The following is a 19,702-nucleotide window of genomic DNA, read 5'->3' on the forward strand; positions in this document are numbered from 1 at the left end:
ACTGTCAGTGTAGTTAAGCACTGAAACAAGCTGCCTAGAGAGGTTGTAGAATCTCTGTTTGAGAACGTTAGACAAATACCTGTCAGGAATGGTCTAGTTATTACTTAGTCCCATCTTGAGTGCAGGGGACTGGACTAGATGATCTACTGAGGACCCTTCCAGCCCTACACTTCTATGATTCTGCTTGCTTGCAAATAGCTGTAGTTGTGACAGATAAGAAATGCCAATGAGAATGGTACAGCGTCTCCTATTGCATTAGCTCAGAGAGCCTGTTCTTTGGGGGAGGGAGATGGGGCAGTGACTCTCACCCATGCTGCTATTTGAGCCCACTGTGACAGTCAAGGGCCAAACAGCACCGAGGGGGTACAGGGGCTCTGAACCCTCAGCAATAAGCAATTGAACCCACTGGCTGTAAAACAGTGTTGTTGTGTATTAATATACCTTAAGTAAGGCCTTTTATGAAAGCAGGCAGGGTGCTGAACTCGATGGTCATTGGGGGATCTGTGTATGGATTACGGTTATGAATGTATACGTAGGTAGAGCATTGTACTTTTAACCAGGGTACAAGTACCGCATCGCCTCCTCCCTGCAGTGTGGAGAAGCAATGAGGCAGTAGGTGGGACACCTCCCAGTGTAATTGTTTACACAAAACTAACTCCAAGCTCCTAGCTTCCAAGAGCCCGGGAAAAGACCATGATGGATTATCACAGTCAATGGAAAGGCATTCAAACTGAAAAGAACGCCCCCCCACCCACCACCCGTGGTGGAACACTAAGGAAGGAGGTTTCAGAGTAGCAGCTGTGTTAGTCTGTATTCGCAAAAAGAAAAGGAGTACTTGTGGCACCCTAGAGACTAACAAATTTATTAGAGCATAAGCTTTCGTGAGCTACAGCTCACTTCATCGGATGTAGCTCACGAAAGCTTATGCTCTAATAAATTTGTTAGTCTCTAAGGTGCCACAAGTACTCCTTTTCTTTTTAAGGAAGGAGGGTGTTTCCCCCATTCCGCATAAACATAAATCACCATAGTCTTAGGAGGAAGGGGGAAAGACCACTGCCTGCAAATCCTGTTCTCAGGGAAGGGGTTTGAAGTGGAGACTATCCAGAAATGGAGTGGGTGCTGTCGTGAAACTCTGGTCCCCTCTGTGACAGAGCAGAGATTAGGAAACTGTTAAGAAACCATACACAACTTACATTAGAGAAGGGAATTTAATTAATGTAGAAGTGGAAAACATAAGGTTGCATCTTTATTGTTATTTTCTGTGTAACTTGTCTTTTTGCGCTTTTTCTTACAACTTTGTCTTTGAAGCTGTGATTTTTCTATTAAGTAAACTTTGTTTATTTTTACCCTAAACAGGCCTCCAGTGTGCAATCCGAGGAGAGGGGGAGCGTGCAGCCCGCAGGAGACTAGCTGAGGGCAGGTTTCACTCCTTCAGGGTGGCAAACCAGAAGGGAAAGTCTGGAGTGTCTGGTAGTTGAGAACTCAGGGGACAGCTCTGGGGTGATTCAGGAGCAGAAGGGCTATTGGGGTCACCCCGTAAGGCATAAGTAGGCAGGTAGAAACCAAAGTGAGGCCTTTATGCTTGTCCAGGTGGTGACAACCCCTTACTGGTCGGGGTGATCCCCAAACCATCACAACCACATCTGATATCGCTCCACTGTCACACAGATGGCTGCAGAGGCTGATGTTGGCCCAGAGCTTGCCACAGCCCACCCTGTGAAGCAGCTAACGATATAAAGCTTCAAGTGGCAGGCTGGAGAAAGGAGGTCAGTCAGAGGTGGATCTTTGGTAGTGCAGATGAGGAGTGCTTCACCAGTCCACACTGAGCCGGGCTGCATCAGGTGCCCGGTGAAGAGATCCACAGAAGCCTGAGCTTTAGCTTTTGATATCAATGTGATGCTGAGGGACAGGGAGAGCATGGAAGAATGACAGAGCTTATTGCTTTCCCTCATAACAGCTCCCTCCCTCTCTGCAGCTGCAGGGTCTGACTGTGGCTTTAATTAGAACATCCCATAACAGGAAGACATACATTTTGGCTAAGTAGAGCAGGGGGAGTGGGTTAAAAGCTAGAAGGATGGCCAGTCAATGTAACAAGCACGTTGCCTCAAGTGGAAAGATAGAAGGATACCGCTTGGCCTCCTGGATTATTACAGTTATTGATTGCTTATGTATGCAGCATGCAAAAGGTATGCCAAGTACTGCAGCTCACTCCATCCCCGACCAACTTCAGAGCTTCCAGGGAAATTGGCCAGCAGCACAGAAGTCTTCCCTGAAGTAAAGAAGGCCTTGGGTTGTCGATGCCAGTTTGCAGATGAATTTTAGAGAGGATTGTTCTGGTTGGCTAACGAGACATTATAAAGGGACAGGTGCGGCGAGCTGCATTCTGAACTGCCAGCCAACCTCAAACAACCCGGAAAGACAAATATACCTCAGTCTCCCACTTTCCCTCTCATTCTCAAGCCAGTGTAAAGGCAGCATTAGGAAAGGGCTCAGGCTCAGAATAGGTCTATTGAATTTAAATATACAGCTGCTCCTGAGTGTCATGCTATATAAGTATACAGCAGGCCGTATTTTATCTCAACTGTTCTAAACCATTTGTCTTTTGAAAGCCATATTTCCAGTTTCCCAGCCATTCCTTGGGCAATCTTCTGGGTAGACCGCTCAGTCCATTGCTCATAGGTTTCCTCAGACATGCTCTTCAGTGACACTAAAGCAAACATTTGACATTGTCAGGGTTTCTTTCCCACACACACACAGAACTCTGGGGTACAGATGTGGGGACTCGCATGAAAGACCCCCTAAGCTTATATTCTACCAGCTTAGGTTAAAACTTCTCCAAGGCACACATTCCTTTCCTTGTCCTTGGACAATATATTGCTGCCATCACCACCAAGTGATTTACACAAAAATTCAGGGAAGGGTCACTTGGAATCCCTACCCCACAAATATATCCCCCCCAAACCCCTTCACTGCCTTTCCTGGGGAGGTTTGAGACTAAAACAACAATCAATTGCCTTAGCAATGTGAGCACAGACTAGATCCTTTGTCTTCAGGATACTGAAATCAAACAGGTTCTTAAAAGAAGAACTGTATTTATAAAGAAAAAAGTAAAAGAATCACACCTTCAAAATCAGGATGGAAGGTAACTTTTACAGGGTAATTAAAATATTTAAAACACAGAGGATTCCCCTCTGGGCTCAGCTTCACAATTACAAAACAGGAATGAAACTACCTTTTTAGCATAGGAAAATTCACAAGGCAAAACAAAAGATAACCTAATGCATTTCCTTGCTCTACTCACAGTTTCTGTGGTCTTAGATGGATTATTACAGGTATATATTTCAGGAGATATTGTACCTGCTTGGCTTCTCCCTCCATCCAGAGAGGGAACAACTCAAAGAACAAAACAAATCCTTCCCCCCTCTCCCAGATTTGAAAGTATCTTCTTTCCTCATTGATCCTTCTGGTCAAGCGCCAGCTAGCTTATTTTAATTGCTTAACCCTATACAGGTATGGCAATCCAGTACAGCTGCCAAGCATACATAAAAGGTTGCTATCCTTCCCCCTATATTCATGACAGATGCTCTTTTTATTATTACTCAGTATGACCGAAAGAAGTCAGGTGGTTACAGGGAAAGGACTACAAGCCAGCCTATGGGGTGGCCTTTCTGAGGTGCTGAGCATCTCTAGCTCCTATTGCTTTTTTTGGAGTTGAGAGAGAGATGAACAGTTCGGGTGGGGATGGGGAGGGAGGGAAATCAGATCTTGGACACTAGAGCCAAGATTTTAAAAATGAGGGGTTAAATTTAGGCTCCCAAATCCCACACTTCATAAAGGTGTTTAAAAGTAGAAAAACAACAAACAAAACTTCTTTTGTGAAAAAAAAAATGTTCAAACTGTCAAAGCTGTTTTCATTTCAAATTGTTCAAAATAGAACTATTAGTAGTCTTAAAGCATAGCATATTTGTTTTACCAAAATATATCTGTTTACTGACAAAAAGATTTCTCATATATGAAATTTTTTATAACCATTTCAATGGGTCCAATTAATTTTTTTTTAAAAGCATGACATTAAAAACCCACACATTGCTAAGATTGATTTCCACCCCCTCTTCGCAAATTGTTTCGGGAGGAAAAAAAATATTTTTTCAACAAACAAGTCCTTTTCACTAGCAAAATTCAAACCAGTTCTACTATTTATGCATCCACTGAAGACAATAGGAACTGCTAGCACCACAGAACTTTTGAAAAAATTCAGAATGGTTTGAGTGTCCGAGTTCTTGTCTACACTAGAAAGTTAACTATATGGAAACAAAGTGGTACAAACCCCTTACTGCGGCCATAGTTATAGCAGTACAGAGGTGCTTTATACCAACATACCATAATTCCTTTATGGGAAGGGGAATAAACTATGCTGGTATAATTCACCTTTGTTCTGGTGTTATTGCATCTCTGCTAGGGGTTGCACTAGTAAAACTATGTTGGTTTAAAAAGAAAAAAGTCACACCCCCAAATCAAATCAAAATATAGTTATACTGGTAAACCTTTAAGTGAGATAACTCAAGTTAACTCTGCAAAGACATCCTGGGAGAGCGGATAGGGAAGCTTGTCTTAGTCCTGATGATTCACCCAGTAAGTAAAGAAAACCTTGGAGCTAGGAGACGGGCCTGCCAAAGGAGGAGGGCTGGCTCAACCCTACAGCCAGAACAAGAGGTTGCCTACAGCAGCCAAATGTTTCAGAGCTGTTAGCAGGTGATTGACTAGAGGGATGGGAGGGGCAGACATTTTCCAGTTTGATGAGGGCAGAAACCCCAGAGCCAAGAGCCACAAAGAGAAACTGGATCTCTGCCTCCACCACCTCACACCCCATTCCACTATATGGGTCTGTATCCATGAAATTACAGTACTTCAGTCTCTTTGCAAGATATTCAGATCAACTGAGCAAAGTTGGGGACGGTTTTCTGGAGACGATGGATCACAAGGTGTGGTTAAGGACTTTAAAGAGCCATGACTGTTTCTCCAGCTGTCAGATCAAAACTCCAAATTTCTTAAACACACAGTCTCCATTCATTTCTTGGGCTCAGATTTTCCAGTTCACGTGTAGTAGGAATGAGATGGAGTTTTACTGGAAGCATGCTGTTTGGAGGCAGCTCTTATAAGAAAAAAAAGAAAAAAAAAAAAAGCCAGGGCAGATCATTCAATGAAGCAGAGAAGTCCAGCCCAAGCTGCTGTTCCAGGGCATTTGAGACTCGAGGAGAGGAAGTAGGAGCCAGATCAATCAAATCACAAGTTTTCTTTTTAAGAGCAATGGGAGAGTGGCTGCCAAACCTGAATACAGTGAATGGCTTCTCACACTAAAGGCGTTTTTATTTTCCCATACAGAAGAACTTCATTATTGTGAATAAAAATGAGGAGTCCTTGTGGCACCTTAAAGAATAACACATTTATTTGGGCATAAGCTTTCACGGGCTAAAGCCAAGTAAAATTCCTATGGACTCCACTGGGAGCTTGATTGAAGATGTGCAGGATTTGACTCTCTAGACAACAGCTTGTCTAAGAGCAGCATTGTAACTAACCTACTACATGACTTTCAGTAAGTCACCTCTCCTGCTCCCTACTGGTCTCCCCTCCCACCCTGTGTCAGTCTTGTTCATTTAAACTTGAAATCCTTTAGGGCAGGAACTGTCGCTGAGCATATTTCTGTATAGAGCATAGCGCCACCATCTCCTAACCTGAGCTGCAGCTTCTAGGCTCTAGTTCCATAATAATGCACTGCAACACATTGAAACAATTCAGGAGATTCATTACAAAGGGTGCTTGATTGCAGCATCTTCTTTGTCCTTTCATCCCTGCCAGTCTCACCACTTTGACTGGAATGAGTTGTTTGTCCTTGTTAGCCATACACAGGCCTTGAACCTCGCCTGCACTATGCCCCTTTGTGCTTCATCACCAGTGCAAAGTGGCCTTAAACCCAGTGTACGTGTCTACTGGAGGATCACCTATCCATCAGGGGATCCACTAGTGCCCTAGAACTGACATAGTAGCTCCTCCCACTTACTGATGATGTAGTATTTGTGGGTGGAGCTTCTCGGTGTGCCATCAATCCTAGGTTGTTATCGCCACCAACTGTACAGTTTAGAGAGGCCTTTCAAATTACATAGGGGGATTGGGCCAAGACACAGCCTGCCCAGCATATGCACAACGGTATCTTAAATGCACCATTATACATGCTGCGAGTTGCACTGTGCATTCTTCAGGTGCTGCTCAGGCTTAGAGTCCCCGTGTGACAACTCACAGGCATAGCCATCTGCCTCACACTTGGCAGCACGTTACATCAGTGTCCATTGCTGACAGGCCTCCACCACATTCAAAGTTTATTCAAAGTGGCTGTTTAGCTCTGTGGCTTAGCTTCAGGGTCACACCAGAAAGCAAGGTGCGAAGGGTGGAACTTTTGGCTGCAGTCCTCTTATCGTCCAAATTCAGAATGGGGGCTTTTTTATTAACAGAATAGCAAGCGCCTATAGACTAATCGCAGTCGTCACTTTCACTCTTAATTTTGCACAGCTCTTTTTTCTTTTAAGAAACAACAATGCTTTGCACTTCTGTAACAAATTCAGTGCAGCATATCAAGCACTTTGTAATGGTAAAAGTACCGATCTCTTCATTGAAACTGTTGAGATATCGGGGGCCTCGAGCAGCAAATTGACTTGCTGAAAGTGAAAAAGTCAGTGGCACAGGCAGGAGTCAGCCTCCATATTTCAGGATTCCCAGTTGTGTGCTTTAATCACTAGAAAATGGGTGAGGGATGAATGAATAAACCCTGCAACTGAATTAAATGGAAAGTACTTTACATACAAATTCCCTATAAGCTGGAAGGAATACACATGGATATGCAGTATGTGGAACCTATCCTACCCAGGAATCTTGTCAAGTTCCTCCAGCTTTAGAAGCTATGATGGCAAAAATAATCACTTCTGAAGAACACAGTTTAAACATGCAATCCCCCACCTCTATCTGCTGCAATCACAAGAGGAAGCAGCAGCTTGAGTCTAATGTCCAAAGCCGTTAAGAACATGCAATCTCATTCACCAGAACCAGTATCAATTGCATTTCTTGATGCCATGATATATTGGCAATGAGACTCCAACACACCCATGATGCATCCCTTAGTAACTCAAGCCCAGCCATTCATATGAACCAATTAAATTTGTAGCCTGGGACTTCAGACTGGCTACTTTCCAGCTCCCACAGCTCTTCTAGCCTGCCTGGCAGCAGGTAGTAATAAAAGAACAATGGAATTGGGGAGGGAAGTTTAGTCTTGGGAAGAGCATGACATATGTGAATAGGTGCATCCCTCTTCAGTAATACAGGAGGAGTCAGGGTGAGAAGCATAGCCTTCCAGGAGTTCAGGCATTTCACCCATGGGCTGAGTACTACCACATTCACAGCAGAAAAGGAAACCACTTTAGGACTTGATTTTTCTTTATGGCCTTCTTAAAGAGGGAATCACATCCAGCCTACTCTCTCCCCAACCAAGAGATGGGATTAAGGTTCCAGGGACTGTTAGAAGAATCAAAACCCTTTGTTCTAGTTATCATGGCTGCTGAAAGCCAGGAACCAGTTTCAATGTTGAAAAAAAGAGTTTATCTAACCCTGACAGCAAATCACTTACTGGCTTTCAAGATGGGATGATATTTTTAACTCAAGGCTATTTTCTGCAAGAGATTAGAGCAACACCTTTTTGACTTAGCTTGTGAATGATGGATAGCCATTGAGAGGTGTATGATTTTATTTAGCAGTTTGGAAATCATGACATGGGATGTTTTTTTGAGAATTGAGCTAATTACATCTATTGGAGTTTGCTACATGCTCAGGCCCCGAACCTGCCAAAGATTCTTGCACATGATTAACTTTATGCATTCTGGCAGGCTCACTATCTGCAGTGTGGAACATTCAGCACATCCTTAAAAGGCCTTATAGGATCCAGGCCTAACACAGCTGAATATGGTGCATAGTACAAACCAATAGGAAAATGGTTCGGGCCAGGAAGTGCTCAGTGTGGGTGCAGAGTTCAGCAAATCATTGTCAGTGAAGAGGGTAAGAGGACGAGGAGGAATTTGAAGGAGATGGGAAAGTGCTAGATACAAAGGAACTGGGAGGTTGTTCCAAGTATAAGAGTGAGCATGAAAAAGGGTGCAAAGATGATGGTGGGAGCAAGAAGGAGAGGCTGCAGCTGGGTAACAGGGGCCAAAATCCTTTTCTGGTGTAAATCAGTGTCGCTGCATGCATCAGATTAAAGAGGTGCACAGAGAGCAAGAGAAACTGATGAATGAAGTGAGATCTAGTTGGGGTGCAGTTATGGAGAGCCTTGAACACAAAACCCATGAGCAAGATCTTCACCTGATACAAACTCAACATGCAGCAGTGAGGAGTGAAATGAGACATTTCTAGTGCTGGACAAAACATTGAAAGCATTTTTCCCCTGAACATTTGCATTCCTTAGGTTTCAGAAAGGACCTTGGTGTGCGGCTTCGAGCTTAGGAACATTTGCATTTTAGGGAAAGTTTTGTTTTCAATTGTTTTTTTTTTAAATTCTCTCTCATGTTCTCTCCCTCCTCTCCCTCCCTCCCTCCTTCCCCCCCCCCACCCCACTTTCTTTTTGCCAATGAAAAAGAGGAGAGGGCAGGAGGCAGAACAGAGAGAATGGAAGAAAACATGTCATTTTTGTCAAAATTGGAAAATTTTTAAAGAGACAAAGGTTGTGAATGTTTATTTTTGGGGGGAAAAAGTCAAAAATTTCTCAATATTTTTTTCATCAGCTCTAAATATTTCCATTCCCAAGATTAAGGGCTGCCCGAACATTGCACATGCAGGGCACCTCCTTTACTCTGCTCTGAGAGCTTCCCACATGGTGGGTCTCAGAATGGGCGGGAGATATGCCACGGTGGGGCTGCTGCTTCTCCTCCCACACAGCTGGAAAGTAGGTGGGGCCCACACACTGGCAAGCAAAGCCAAGCAAGAGCAGAGTGGAAAGGAATCAGATATTGACAGAGCAGCAGATTTTCTTCCTCCTGGAGCAAAGGAGGAGCCGGGGAAGAAAATACAGCTCTGAGTGTTACAACCACTTTCCTGGCCTGCTCCTGGGATGCTATGGCTACATGCTGCTCTTCACTCAGAACACACTGTAATGTCTGTTCACCTCCTCTCATTTACAGTCTCTGCTGGGTCACATACATAGATGAGAATTCTGTGGTATCTTGTAGGAGAGGAAAGGGCAGGATGAATTATGAATAAAGCTATTCATTGAAGCCCATGTTAGGCATTCTTTTCAACGTAAAGGGCAGCCAGACTCTCCCGTGCTGACCACACAGCTGGGCCTCTGTCAAAAGAGCTGATGAGAAGGGGAAAAAGCAACTCTTGGATGACATGTATTTGGCCAGTCAGAGTATACCACTGTCAGAGTCCACAGTCTCTATGATAGGTGCATTAGATGGCTATATGCATCCTGCTGGTAGACTTAAGTGGTAATGACAAACTTTTCCCCAACTGAAGAATATATGGCCTTCATTGTTCAATGTTTCTGCCTCAGTGCTTATACCATCTCTGCCACTGTAGTATCTGAGCACCTATCTCAGAGGTGGAAAATAAATCATGAATCTTAGCACAAGAACAGGACAAGAGAAAGTGATTCCTGACCATTTTTGATTGGAGCTTTTCTCTTTTCCTCCTTTGTAAATTTGCTTTCCTTCAAGGCACTAGGAGCTTCTTTATGGATAAAAATGAAAATTATCCTATTTTTAATTGACTTCTTCCAAAAGATCAGCCCTATGCAATAGCTATTCTATCCTAGTTACTATGGGCAAGGTCTTACAATAGTACTTAAATGAGACATCAGTGGTAGGACTTGGGCTGACCCTCTGCTGTGGGTGAATTTCATCATATTGAGTGATCAGATTTGCACAGCTTTTCCTAAAATATTGTTAGGTATAATCACATGTACTCCAGATAACAGCATCAAAATAAGTGATTAGATTACATTCTACTTCCAGCAGCACTCAATCACTTGCTTTGTGAAAGCATACTGTGCAGGAAGAGCTACATATGTCTTGTAAGCAAAGGATCCACAAGTGGTGCTCAGGTACTTTGGTAAAAGCAGTCCAATACTACAGTGACGTGGGCCATATTAAAAACCCAGACAAATAATGACAGATTTTTCACAAAGCTTAGAGCCACTGTGCGGAGATCCTTCAGAAGTCTGGTGATTTATTGGGTGCCTATAGAGAAGCTGAACAATTTTGAGGCTCTGGGCCCATTTGGCAGTGCTAAACCCTTGTGAAAGTTCCAACCGTAAGATGCAAATTTTCAAAAGCACTTTGACCCACATTTTTAAAGCTGGTTAGGTGGGGCTGCGCTCAGCATGCATGACTGTGACAATGCATGACAATGCATGACTGATTTAGGAGCCTAAATCTTATTTTCAGGAGTGGCTAGCCATCGCCACACACTGAACACAGCAACATGTCAACAGATGTAAAAACTGGGCTTTAGAGACTTACGAATACTAGTCTTACTGAAAGTCAGTAACAGTGACAAAGTGATTTAGGTGCTTTTGATCATCTCACCTACACTGTCTATCCCCAGTTCACTTGTGGCCATGCTGCATAGGGCAAGGGAACCCAAAACTTGTTACACAGGCAAAATCCCACAACTTCAGTGAGAGATTTACTGGAATAACAAGCTCAGGATGGAGGCCTGAGAGAGGCAAAGATGACCCCTTACTCCTTTAATGCTACGTCCTCCTTTTTAACAGCAAGAAGCTGGGGGCAGTGAATTAACATTTGTAAGGGCTGACAGCAGCCTGCAGGTCTGGAAGATTCAAGGACTTGAACTGTGTGAGTGGGATTTCATGTGACACAGGCTTCTGGAGAAGGGTTCAAGAGACCAGGACATTCTTACCTGCGGGGAAATAAACCCGAAGGAAAGAGGAGTCAGGAGGTGAGGGAGCTGCAGTCCCTGGGCTGAAATCTTCAGGCTGACTCCCTCCCAGCACCAAAGGGCTGCTCAAAGACATTGAGCACCCAGAGCAGAAGCAAAAGGTCATTTTGTCAGCAGGCTCCCTCGGAGTCACTCCTGCCCATTGAGCTGATGCCTGTTTCTGTGCTCCAGGGCAGTCAGCTTTAATTAGCACAGCCCAGATTACCACAAGCCTCCGATTAGATGGTTCGTGACCCAGAACACTCAGCCAGCTCTACCCAGGAACTAATTCCACTTCAAAAGGCAGGCCCTATTAATGAATTTATACAAGACGCCGGGCTAAAATTACCAACCAAATATTACTGGCCCTGAAAAGAGGAAGTGGAGTGGGTAGGTGAAGTGAATTCTCTCTCAGTAGAAGTCCAGCTAAATTAGAGCACTGTTTGCCTGATAGCTCGGAGCCTGCCTGACAAGTAGCTGCAATGCACAGAGATACCCAGCTGGAGAAATGTGAAAGAGCAACCTCCCGACTCCACTCTCCCAGCTTCTAAAGTGGCAGCTGTATCTGGAATCAGGTGATATTTTAGGCTACTGGAAAGGAACAGGCGATCTTTAGCCAGCTGGAGCCGTCAGGATGGAGTCAGACAGATGCACTTGGAACCAACTAAAATGGGTGTGACTTTAGGGAATGAGCCTCCACTAGGGTAGAGGGGAGGTCGGAGTTCTAGGTTCTCTTCCCTGCTTTGCATTGATTTGCTGTGTGAACTGAGGAAAGTCACATGCCCTGCCCTTGCCTCAGTTTACTGGTCTATTAAATAGGGCTAGTAATAGCTGAGGAGGCAACTCATGGTGTCAGACACCATCAAGTGGTCAAGGGACATCTACATAGAACACATCACCGGACATCGGCAATACCAGGAGGGATGAGCTGGAGTGCCAATGAGAAGTGCAGTTGGGAAAGTAACTCAAATACTTTCCTGATGGACTGTTATTTTCGCTAAATGGACAACCTATCTGAAATTCTCAATTACTGAGGGACAGTCTTCACTCATCGATATATTTTGCTTTCTGCCACCAACTCTCTGTATATCTTTTTTCATGAGTAATGTACCTGAATGCATGGATGTTAGATATCTAAACTGTATTCTTAAATTCATTCACCTAAATTTGGGTTATTGCTGATTCTGCTCTATAAGTATCTTAGGACTTTAAAAACAAAACTTTGAATTTCTGGATAATCTAAGCACTATACCCAGATGTACAGCCACTCTTTTCTCAACCTATGTATTATATGATTTTTAACATGAGTTTTAATAAAAAAAATTAGATCTGTTCTAAACATCCGAAGACAGTGATTGGGAGCCTTAATCAGAGATTCGGAAAGTGATCTGAGATCCTTGGATGAGATCTGCAAGACCCAGAAAGAGTTATTAGCATTAATATTGCAGTTAATGGATCAAATTCAACATGGGTACAAAGCCTGATGCCACTCTGCTGAAGTCAGTGGAGTGATATCACCTTACAATCTAGCCCTATTTGCTTAATCTAGATGATGAATTTGTCAGATATGCATGCATCCATTTAATACTGGGGAAAGATAACCCCTGAAATTCAAGTGAGATTCCCAAGAAAATAGCCTATGTTTACTTAACTGGTATTATTTAAAGCATCTTTCCTGTCATTAAAAGATAAAAAAAGGAAGGCAACAGATGAGTAGGAGTGGTTTGTTAGCTATGGTGTTTATCAGTTGCCCTGGTAATAAACTGCGCCATTCCAGGGAGAAAGAATAAGATGGAAAAGATTTAAACTGGAGAGAGGCTGTTCCTGGATCTGCTGAGCATATAATTTCAATGCCAGCTTCCTTAAATACTTGTGTTGAGCATGCAGTTAGTTTGCTGGGCAGATAAAGCAGTTTCATTATCCATCTGCCCATAAGCAGTGTCCTTCCTGGTGCAGTTAGGGCTGTTTGTAGGGTTGCCAACTTTCTACTCGCACAACACCGAACACACTTTCCCTGCTCCTCCTCCAAAGCCCCACTCCTTCTCCAAGGCCCCACCCCTACTTCAGCCAGTGCTGACCGAGCTGCCAGGATCCCTTTTAGACCAGGCGTTCCGGTCGAAAACAGTACACCTGGCAACTCTAGCTGTTTGCCTTATGATGTAAGGGGAGTGGAGGATTATAGAGGACCTGTTGGGTGAAGTGGATTAATTCCACATGCGTTCTTCTGAGCCATCTTTATGGAAGCTGGAGAGACAAAGGCTGGCCCATCAGAGCTGCCTTCTCAGAAGGAATCATGTGGGTAACAAGTCCTTGAAAACAGCTGTGGGGGATGGGAAGGGGGAGTGCTTGTTTTCCAGCCTTTGGCACCATAAATATTTCCATTCCCACTTATTCCTCACAAACAGTGGGATTTCATGCCCAGCACTACAGGAGAGGCAGCTGAAATGGGCAGTTGGAGAATGTACTTCTTGATGCTCCCTCCTACCTCCCGATGCCTCCTTTCCTCACCAGGCGGCTTTTCACTTTATGGATTTAGTGCATCCCGTCTCCTTCTCTGGGCTCTGAGAGAGTTCCATCTCTATGACCTACCCATCCTTGGCATCTGTGCCGAGACTGCCAACAGATAGCCCGTCCGGTAAGAACTAACTTGCTGTGACCCAGCACATAAGGCAAACAATGAGGGTGATCCGACAGTCACTACATATCTGGACCAGATTTGAACTGGAAGCCCTAAGGAGAAAATCGCCATGATCCTATCTGTTTACGCTAGGTACTTGCATGGCCCCCATTACCACAGTACCTGAGCACTTCACAATTTCTGTGAAATTTCTCCTCATGGTTTTGTGGGTGGTGAACCAAGGTACAGAGAGACTAACGGCTTGTCTACACTTACTGGGGGATCGATGCATCGGCGGTCGATTTAGCGGGTCATCAATCACAGATTGCTCTCCCGTCGACTCCTCTACTCCACAGGATTGAGAGCCTCTCCCGTTGATGTCACGTAGTGTGGACCCTGTGGTAAGTAGATCTCAGCTATGTCTATTTGAGTTATGCTATTCACGTAACTCAAATTGCATAGCTTAGATCGACTTTTCCCCAGTAGTGTAGACAAGGCCTTAGTGACTGGCCTAAAGTCACACAGGAAGTGTATGAGTGCGAATGGAATAGAACCCAGGCCTTCTGGGTCTCAAGCTAGTGCTCTAACTGCGGGGCCACCCTTAAATGGAATAGTGGCCGCAGTGGGTCAGACCAATGGTCCATCTAAGCCCAATATCCTGTCCTCTGACAGCATCCAGATGCTTCAAAGAAAATGAACAGAACAGGGCAATTATTGGATGATCCCTCTCCTGCTGTCTAGTACCAACATTTGGCAGTCAAAGGCGTATGGGCACTCGGAGCATGGGGTTGCATCCCTGACCTCCTTGGCCAATATCCATTGATGGATCTGTGCTCCATGAACTTCATTCTTCTTTTAACCCAGTTAGGCTTTTGGTCTTTACCACAGGCCTTGCTCCCTTTAAGCAGCAGAGTTGGGGCACCAAAATCAATGAGACTACTCACATGCTGAAAGTTCAGCATATGCTTAAGTACCGCTATCAGTTGTATTTTCTACAATTCTTGTACCGCACTCACTGTGGTGCCTGCAGCAACGTTTGTGCTCTCATATCCCCAGTACCAAACTCGAGCGAGCCAGTCCCTCACTCAGAGCACGGGCAGCCACATTGTGAAAATGCACGCAAGGGCAAGGCCAAGGCCAAGACCAATTTTCCTCCCCTTGTATCAGTTTAGCCATGGTGATCCAATTACAAAACATCTGCAGGGGTGAGAAGCCAGAAAGGGAGATGATTTTCCTGCAAGGCATCATCATGCTGTGCCTCTGATCGACAAGCAAGCTACACACAATGAGCTGAAGTAATTCCCTGTGAGCTGTCGGCCCCAAATGCACATATTTTTAAAATCTGGATAAAGCACATGCATTTGCCGGGCTGTTTCTCACTGCTTGCAAACCCACATCTCTGGGGCGATTATTCACCGAGACAAAAGCAAAGTCAATACTGGCTCCTGCAGATCTGTCCAAATAGTCAGCTCCTAGCTACATTTTTGATTAAGTTGGGAATCTAGACATCCAAGTCTCCCTCTCTTCTCTGCTTCTGCACCCCTAATTCACTGAGTGAGGCAGACCCTTAAAACAGCCCAGGTCTCTCCTCAGCCTGACCAAGGGATAGAAATGGGGTGGGGGGATGGAGTGCAAAGATCTACAACCCATCTTAGAAGCTGGAACAGGACAGTCAGACAGACATTCTGGGATCTCTGCAGAACTTGGAGGTAAGAGGTTTCCATGACTCTCATGGTCCTTTTGGGGGGTGGGGGGGGGGTGGGGCAAGGCTCTCACTATGGAACTAGGAATTTATTTTGAAACCCCAAAAGATAACATTTGATATTCTGTCTCAGGGATGACACCTGAGACCAGGGCCCTTTATTAAAGCACCTCTCACCCTGGTGGAAAACATGCAGTTGACAATTTTGCTCCTACGTCACACACATTTTATCTTGCCTCTTCTCTCTGGGTGAAATTTTTAGCCCCTGTGTAAAGGGCCAGCACAAGACCCAGGAACCATTTAGATACCACCCTCATCTCTCCGGTGAGCAAGGAAGAAATGGAAAAAGGGAATTAGGGGGGAAAGCACCAAGCAATGCTCAGATCCCATCTTCAGTGGGACAAACAAACAAAAACAAACACCTAGAGAGGAGCCAAAAAGCCACAAACACTCTGGCCAGATTGTTGACTGAAGCCAGCTTTACTCAGATAGTAACTGGGTTGCTGTAATATCCTCAGAAGCATCCTTCTTAAAAAGGATATAAAGCTAATCTTTTTGGAAAGAAACAATTCATGGGATAACCTGTTCTCACTGTAAATTTGTCTTTATGTGGACATTCATGTGTAGTAAATAACAGTACATATAATGCATAATACCAGGTGTACATGCACACACAGTTTTATGGGCCTGATTCTGTATTGTCCTGCATGTTGGGTAGTCAATTAACAAAATGAACGCAAAGTGGACATAAAATGTTTCATGTTACACACCCACTTTGCACTAGTGTAATGTGGAGAATCAGGCCTTTATACTTCTAATAGTAGAATTTTCCCTTATAGGACAGAAATAAGCCAGCTATACTCACGTGGGATAAAAAAATGCCTCAACTCCTTATATACAATAACCATTATGACATCACCTTGGACTGGTTTCTAAGCTCCACAGCTGCTGCTTGTTATAGAATCCATACTGAAGCAAATCCTTGATTGATATCACATACAAGAATTAACTTCAAAGGCCTGCAATATCCATAGCTCCAAAGCACAGAATAGCTTCTATAATCTGCAAAGTTGCATAACCAGACACCCAGCATCCAGAGGGCTGTCAAACTCTCCAGCCACCTAACTACAGAGGCGTGTGATAGCCATGTGTGCTTTGCTGAACCTGAGAGATAGGTCCATTACAAAAAAAAGTTACTATGTCTGTATTTACAATCACAGCACTAGGCCTATCCAGTCTCATGCTCATACGGAGAGAGTGGTGTTTAGTGCCAGGAGCTAGACTTTGAACCTCTACTTCTCTCCTGCTGCAATATGATCCGTGTCCACTACAGTCTCCATTCTTCTTCCTTCTAAGCACCATAGTCCCCTGTGGCCAGACCTTCACGGGGGGCAAGCATCTTAACAAGTACAAACCCCTACGAGAATACTGCATGTTGGACTTTAATTGATCCATTCATCATGGTGGTATATGCTATGTTCCACTGGGCACTCTGTTCCCCTTAAACGCGTTTCTTAATGAATAATTAAGCTCTGCCAAATCAGGAAAGAACTTTTTAAATTTAGGGTCAGATTGTGATGCCTTTATTCAGGGTGAGTAACACTTTACACCAAGCAGTCTCCATTGAAGTCAATAGGACTAAACTATGTTAAGACCTTACCCGTAAATTTTGAATACTCTGATTTATCTCCAAGAAGCAGCTTCAGCCAAAGGCATACGAGTTCCAGAGTGGCTTTGGGAGTGCACCAATAGCTCACATTAACACGGAGCCATCACTGTAGATGGATATTAAGATTCTTAGGGTCCTGAGACATCTTGATCTTTTAAGGGCACTTTAACTAATTGGGCAGGGGAATCACTAGACAAATATAGGGACTGTTTTTCCAACTATTTTTACCCTGTTTCTTTTTTTTCCCCCTTCCCTCCCACAGAGAGGGGAAGACTAGCTAGAATACAGCAAGAGTGTATGTCTCTTAATATATAGATAACCACCAATGTATGACCATGGATCTGAACAGCACAAACCTGTGGGACAGTTTCGGTCTGGATGTGACTTGTGCAGCTCAGGTCCATGGCTGGTAATAGCCAATAAAGTTATAGGGAACAATGGTGATAGACCCGACTGGGGAGCTTTGTTACTAACTTTGTAACTAAACTTGGGGTGGATTTGCAGAGTTTGCAGAAACTGGAGCAAGTTTAGAGCCCACAGGCTGAAAATTATCTGAAATTTGATGTCACCTGTTTTAGCCTGAAACTAGGTGAAGCTTAGCCTTTCACTCTGAAGTGTAATGGGCTCATTTCAACCCCAGATTCAGAGAACGTAAATGAACCCACATGAACTCAGATTAAAAAAAAGCAAGGAGTGAAAGCGCTGAGAAAGACACTGCCCTGTGAACAAACCTTGTTGCGTCAAACAAATTTTGTGCTATTAATACACCTTTGCAGATGCATACTAACGATATTTGTATGTGTGTCATTTGCCTTATCTCCATCCACTTTGTTGCTTTCACAAAGACTGTACAGTTCAACTTTGCTTAGAAACCTGCAAGAAATGTGCTTTCTTCCTGTTCTCTAACCACAGACTGGTTTACACTACTCACTGCAGCGCCACCATATGGTTTATCATTTCAGCAGTGGAAAAAAGTTACATTGAGAATGCAAACACTTGCTTTTGCTAAATATTCTATATGAAGACCATTACACCACACACATATACCCCTGCAATATTAAGGCACAGCACAAGTAACAGCCTTAACTCTGTGTTCTTTGGCAAATGGAAGTCAGATCTCAATAGTCAAATGCTGCTGCTGACAACACTGGGCTGCTCAGGGTGTAAACTGGGGACAATATTTGGCCTGACATTTTTAGTAATGGGTTAAAGCATCTTTAAACAGGATGTGGAGCTCAAAGATCTGTGAACATCATGGCTTCAGCAGGGTATTGTAGGACAGAAATGCGGAGTCCCTGGGCAAGACAGACAGATTGATCTGCCTTATTAGCAGAGAGAGCAGACTAAATGCATCATTTTTACAATCCCCATTACTTCAATGGAGTTACACCTGGTATGAAGTTCAGTTCATTATTTCTAGGTTTAACCATCTCCCTCCCCCTCCCCATGGCAAGACTCCCATGGACTTCAACGGAGCCAGGAATTCACCCAGTCTGCAAGTACTAGAGGTTTGCCATTTACAGGAACCAACATGCAAACAAGCACTGCATGGAGAATAAGCTGCAGTCAGTGATAGAACAGCACCTCCTCCCTACAGAGGGAGAACTATTGTCTGCACCTGCTAAAATTTGTTTTACTGAACTTTCACTGGAGTGGAAGCCCATTCTCAAGTGATACAACATAGAGGAGCGGGGACAAGAAATGGTAATTTCTACTTTTAAGTGGCCACCCCCACATACAAACTCTCTTCTTAAAGATACTGTATAGACAGGTCATTCACCACCCAGTGCATCCCTTCTTGGCCAAGCATGGTGTAGCAGCCTCTTCAACTCCGCCACCCTCTGTCAACAGCTCCTAGGGTGGCTTGTCTACATTGTCTACAGCCAAGCGCTACGATATAACCGCATTTGCTCCAACCCCTCAGACAGAGACAAACACCTACAAGATCTCTATCATGCATTCCTACAACTACAATACCCACCTGCTGAAGTGAAGAAACAGATTGACAGAGCCAGAAGAGTACCCAGAAGTCACCTACTACAGGACAGGCCCAACAAAGAAAACAACAGAACGCCACTAGCCATCACCTTCAGCCCCCAACTAAAACCTCTCCAACGCATCATCAATAATCTACAACCTATCCTGAAGGACGAGCCATCGCTCTCAGATCTTGGGAGACAGACCAGTCCTTGCTTACAGACAGCCCCCCAATCTGAAGCAAATACTCACCAGCAACCACACACCACACAACAGAACCACTAACCCAGGAACCTATCCTTGCAACAAAGCCCGTTGCCAACTCTGTCCACATATCTATTCAGGGGATACCATCATAGGGCCTAATCACATCAGCCACACTATCAGAGGCTCGTTCACCTGCGCATCTACCAATGTGATATATGCCATCATGTGCCAGCAATGCCCCTCTGCCATGTACATTGGCCAAACTGGACAGTCTCTACGTAAAAGAATGAATGGACACAAATCAGACGTCAAGAATTATAACATTCAAAAACCAGTTGGAGAACACTTCAATCTCTCTGGTCACTCGATCACAGACCTAAGAGTGGCTATACTTCAACAAAAAAGCTTCAAAAACAGACTCCAATGAGAGACTGCTGAATTGGAATTAATTTGCAAACTGGATACAATTAACTTAGGCTTGAATAGAGACTGGGAATGGATGAGTCATTACACAAAGTAAAACTATTTCCCCATGGTATTTCTCCCTCCCACCCCA

General features: G+C 44.1%; 1 long non-coding RNA gene across 1 annotated transcript; it reads right to left on the reverse strand.

Annotated features, from left to right (window-relative positions):
* Window positions 1-3,234: 3,234 nt before the first annotated feature.
* LOC122456914 lies at window positions 3,235-18,899 on the reverse strand. The gene is made up of 3 exons (XR_006276084.1): window positions 18,889-18,899; window positions 12,191-12,194; window positions 3,235-3,393 (listed from the first exon to the last, which is right to left on the reverse strand). It is a non-coding gene; the product is annotated as an uncharacterized LOC122456914 (long non-coding RNA).
* Window positions 18,900-19,702: the final 803 nt, after the last annotated feature.

This window comes from Dermochelys coriacea, chromosome 16 (genome assembly GCF_009764565.3).
Source record: "Dermochelys coriacea isolate rDerCor1 chromosome 16, rDerCor1.pri.v4, whole genome shotgun sequence".
In the NCBI taxonomy this organism is placed as follows: Eukaryota; Metazoa; Chordata; order Testudines; family Dermochelyidae; genus Dermochelys; species Dermochelys coriacea.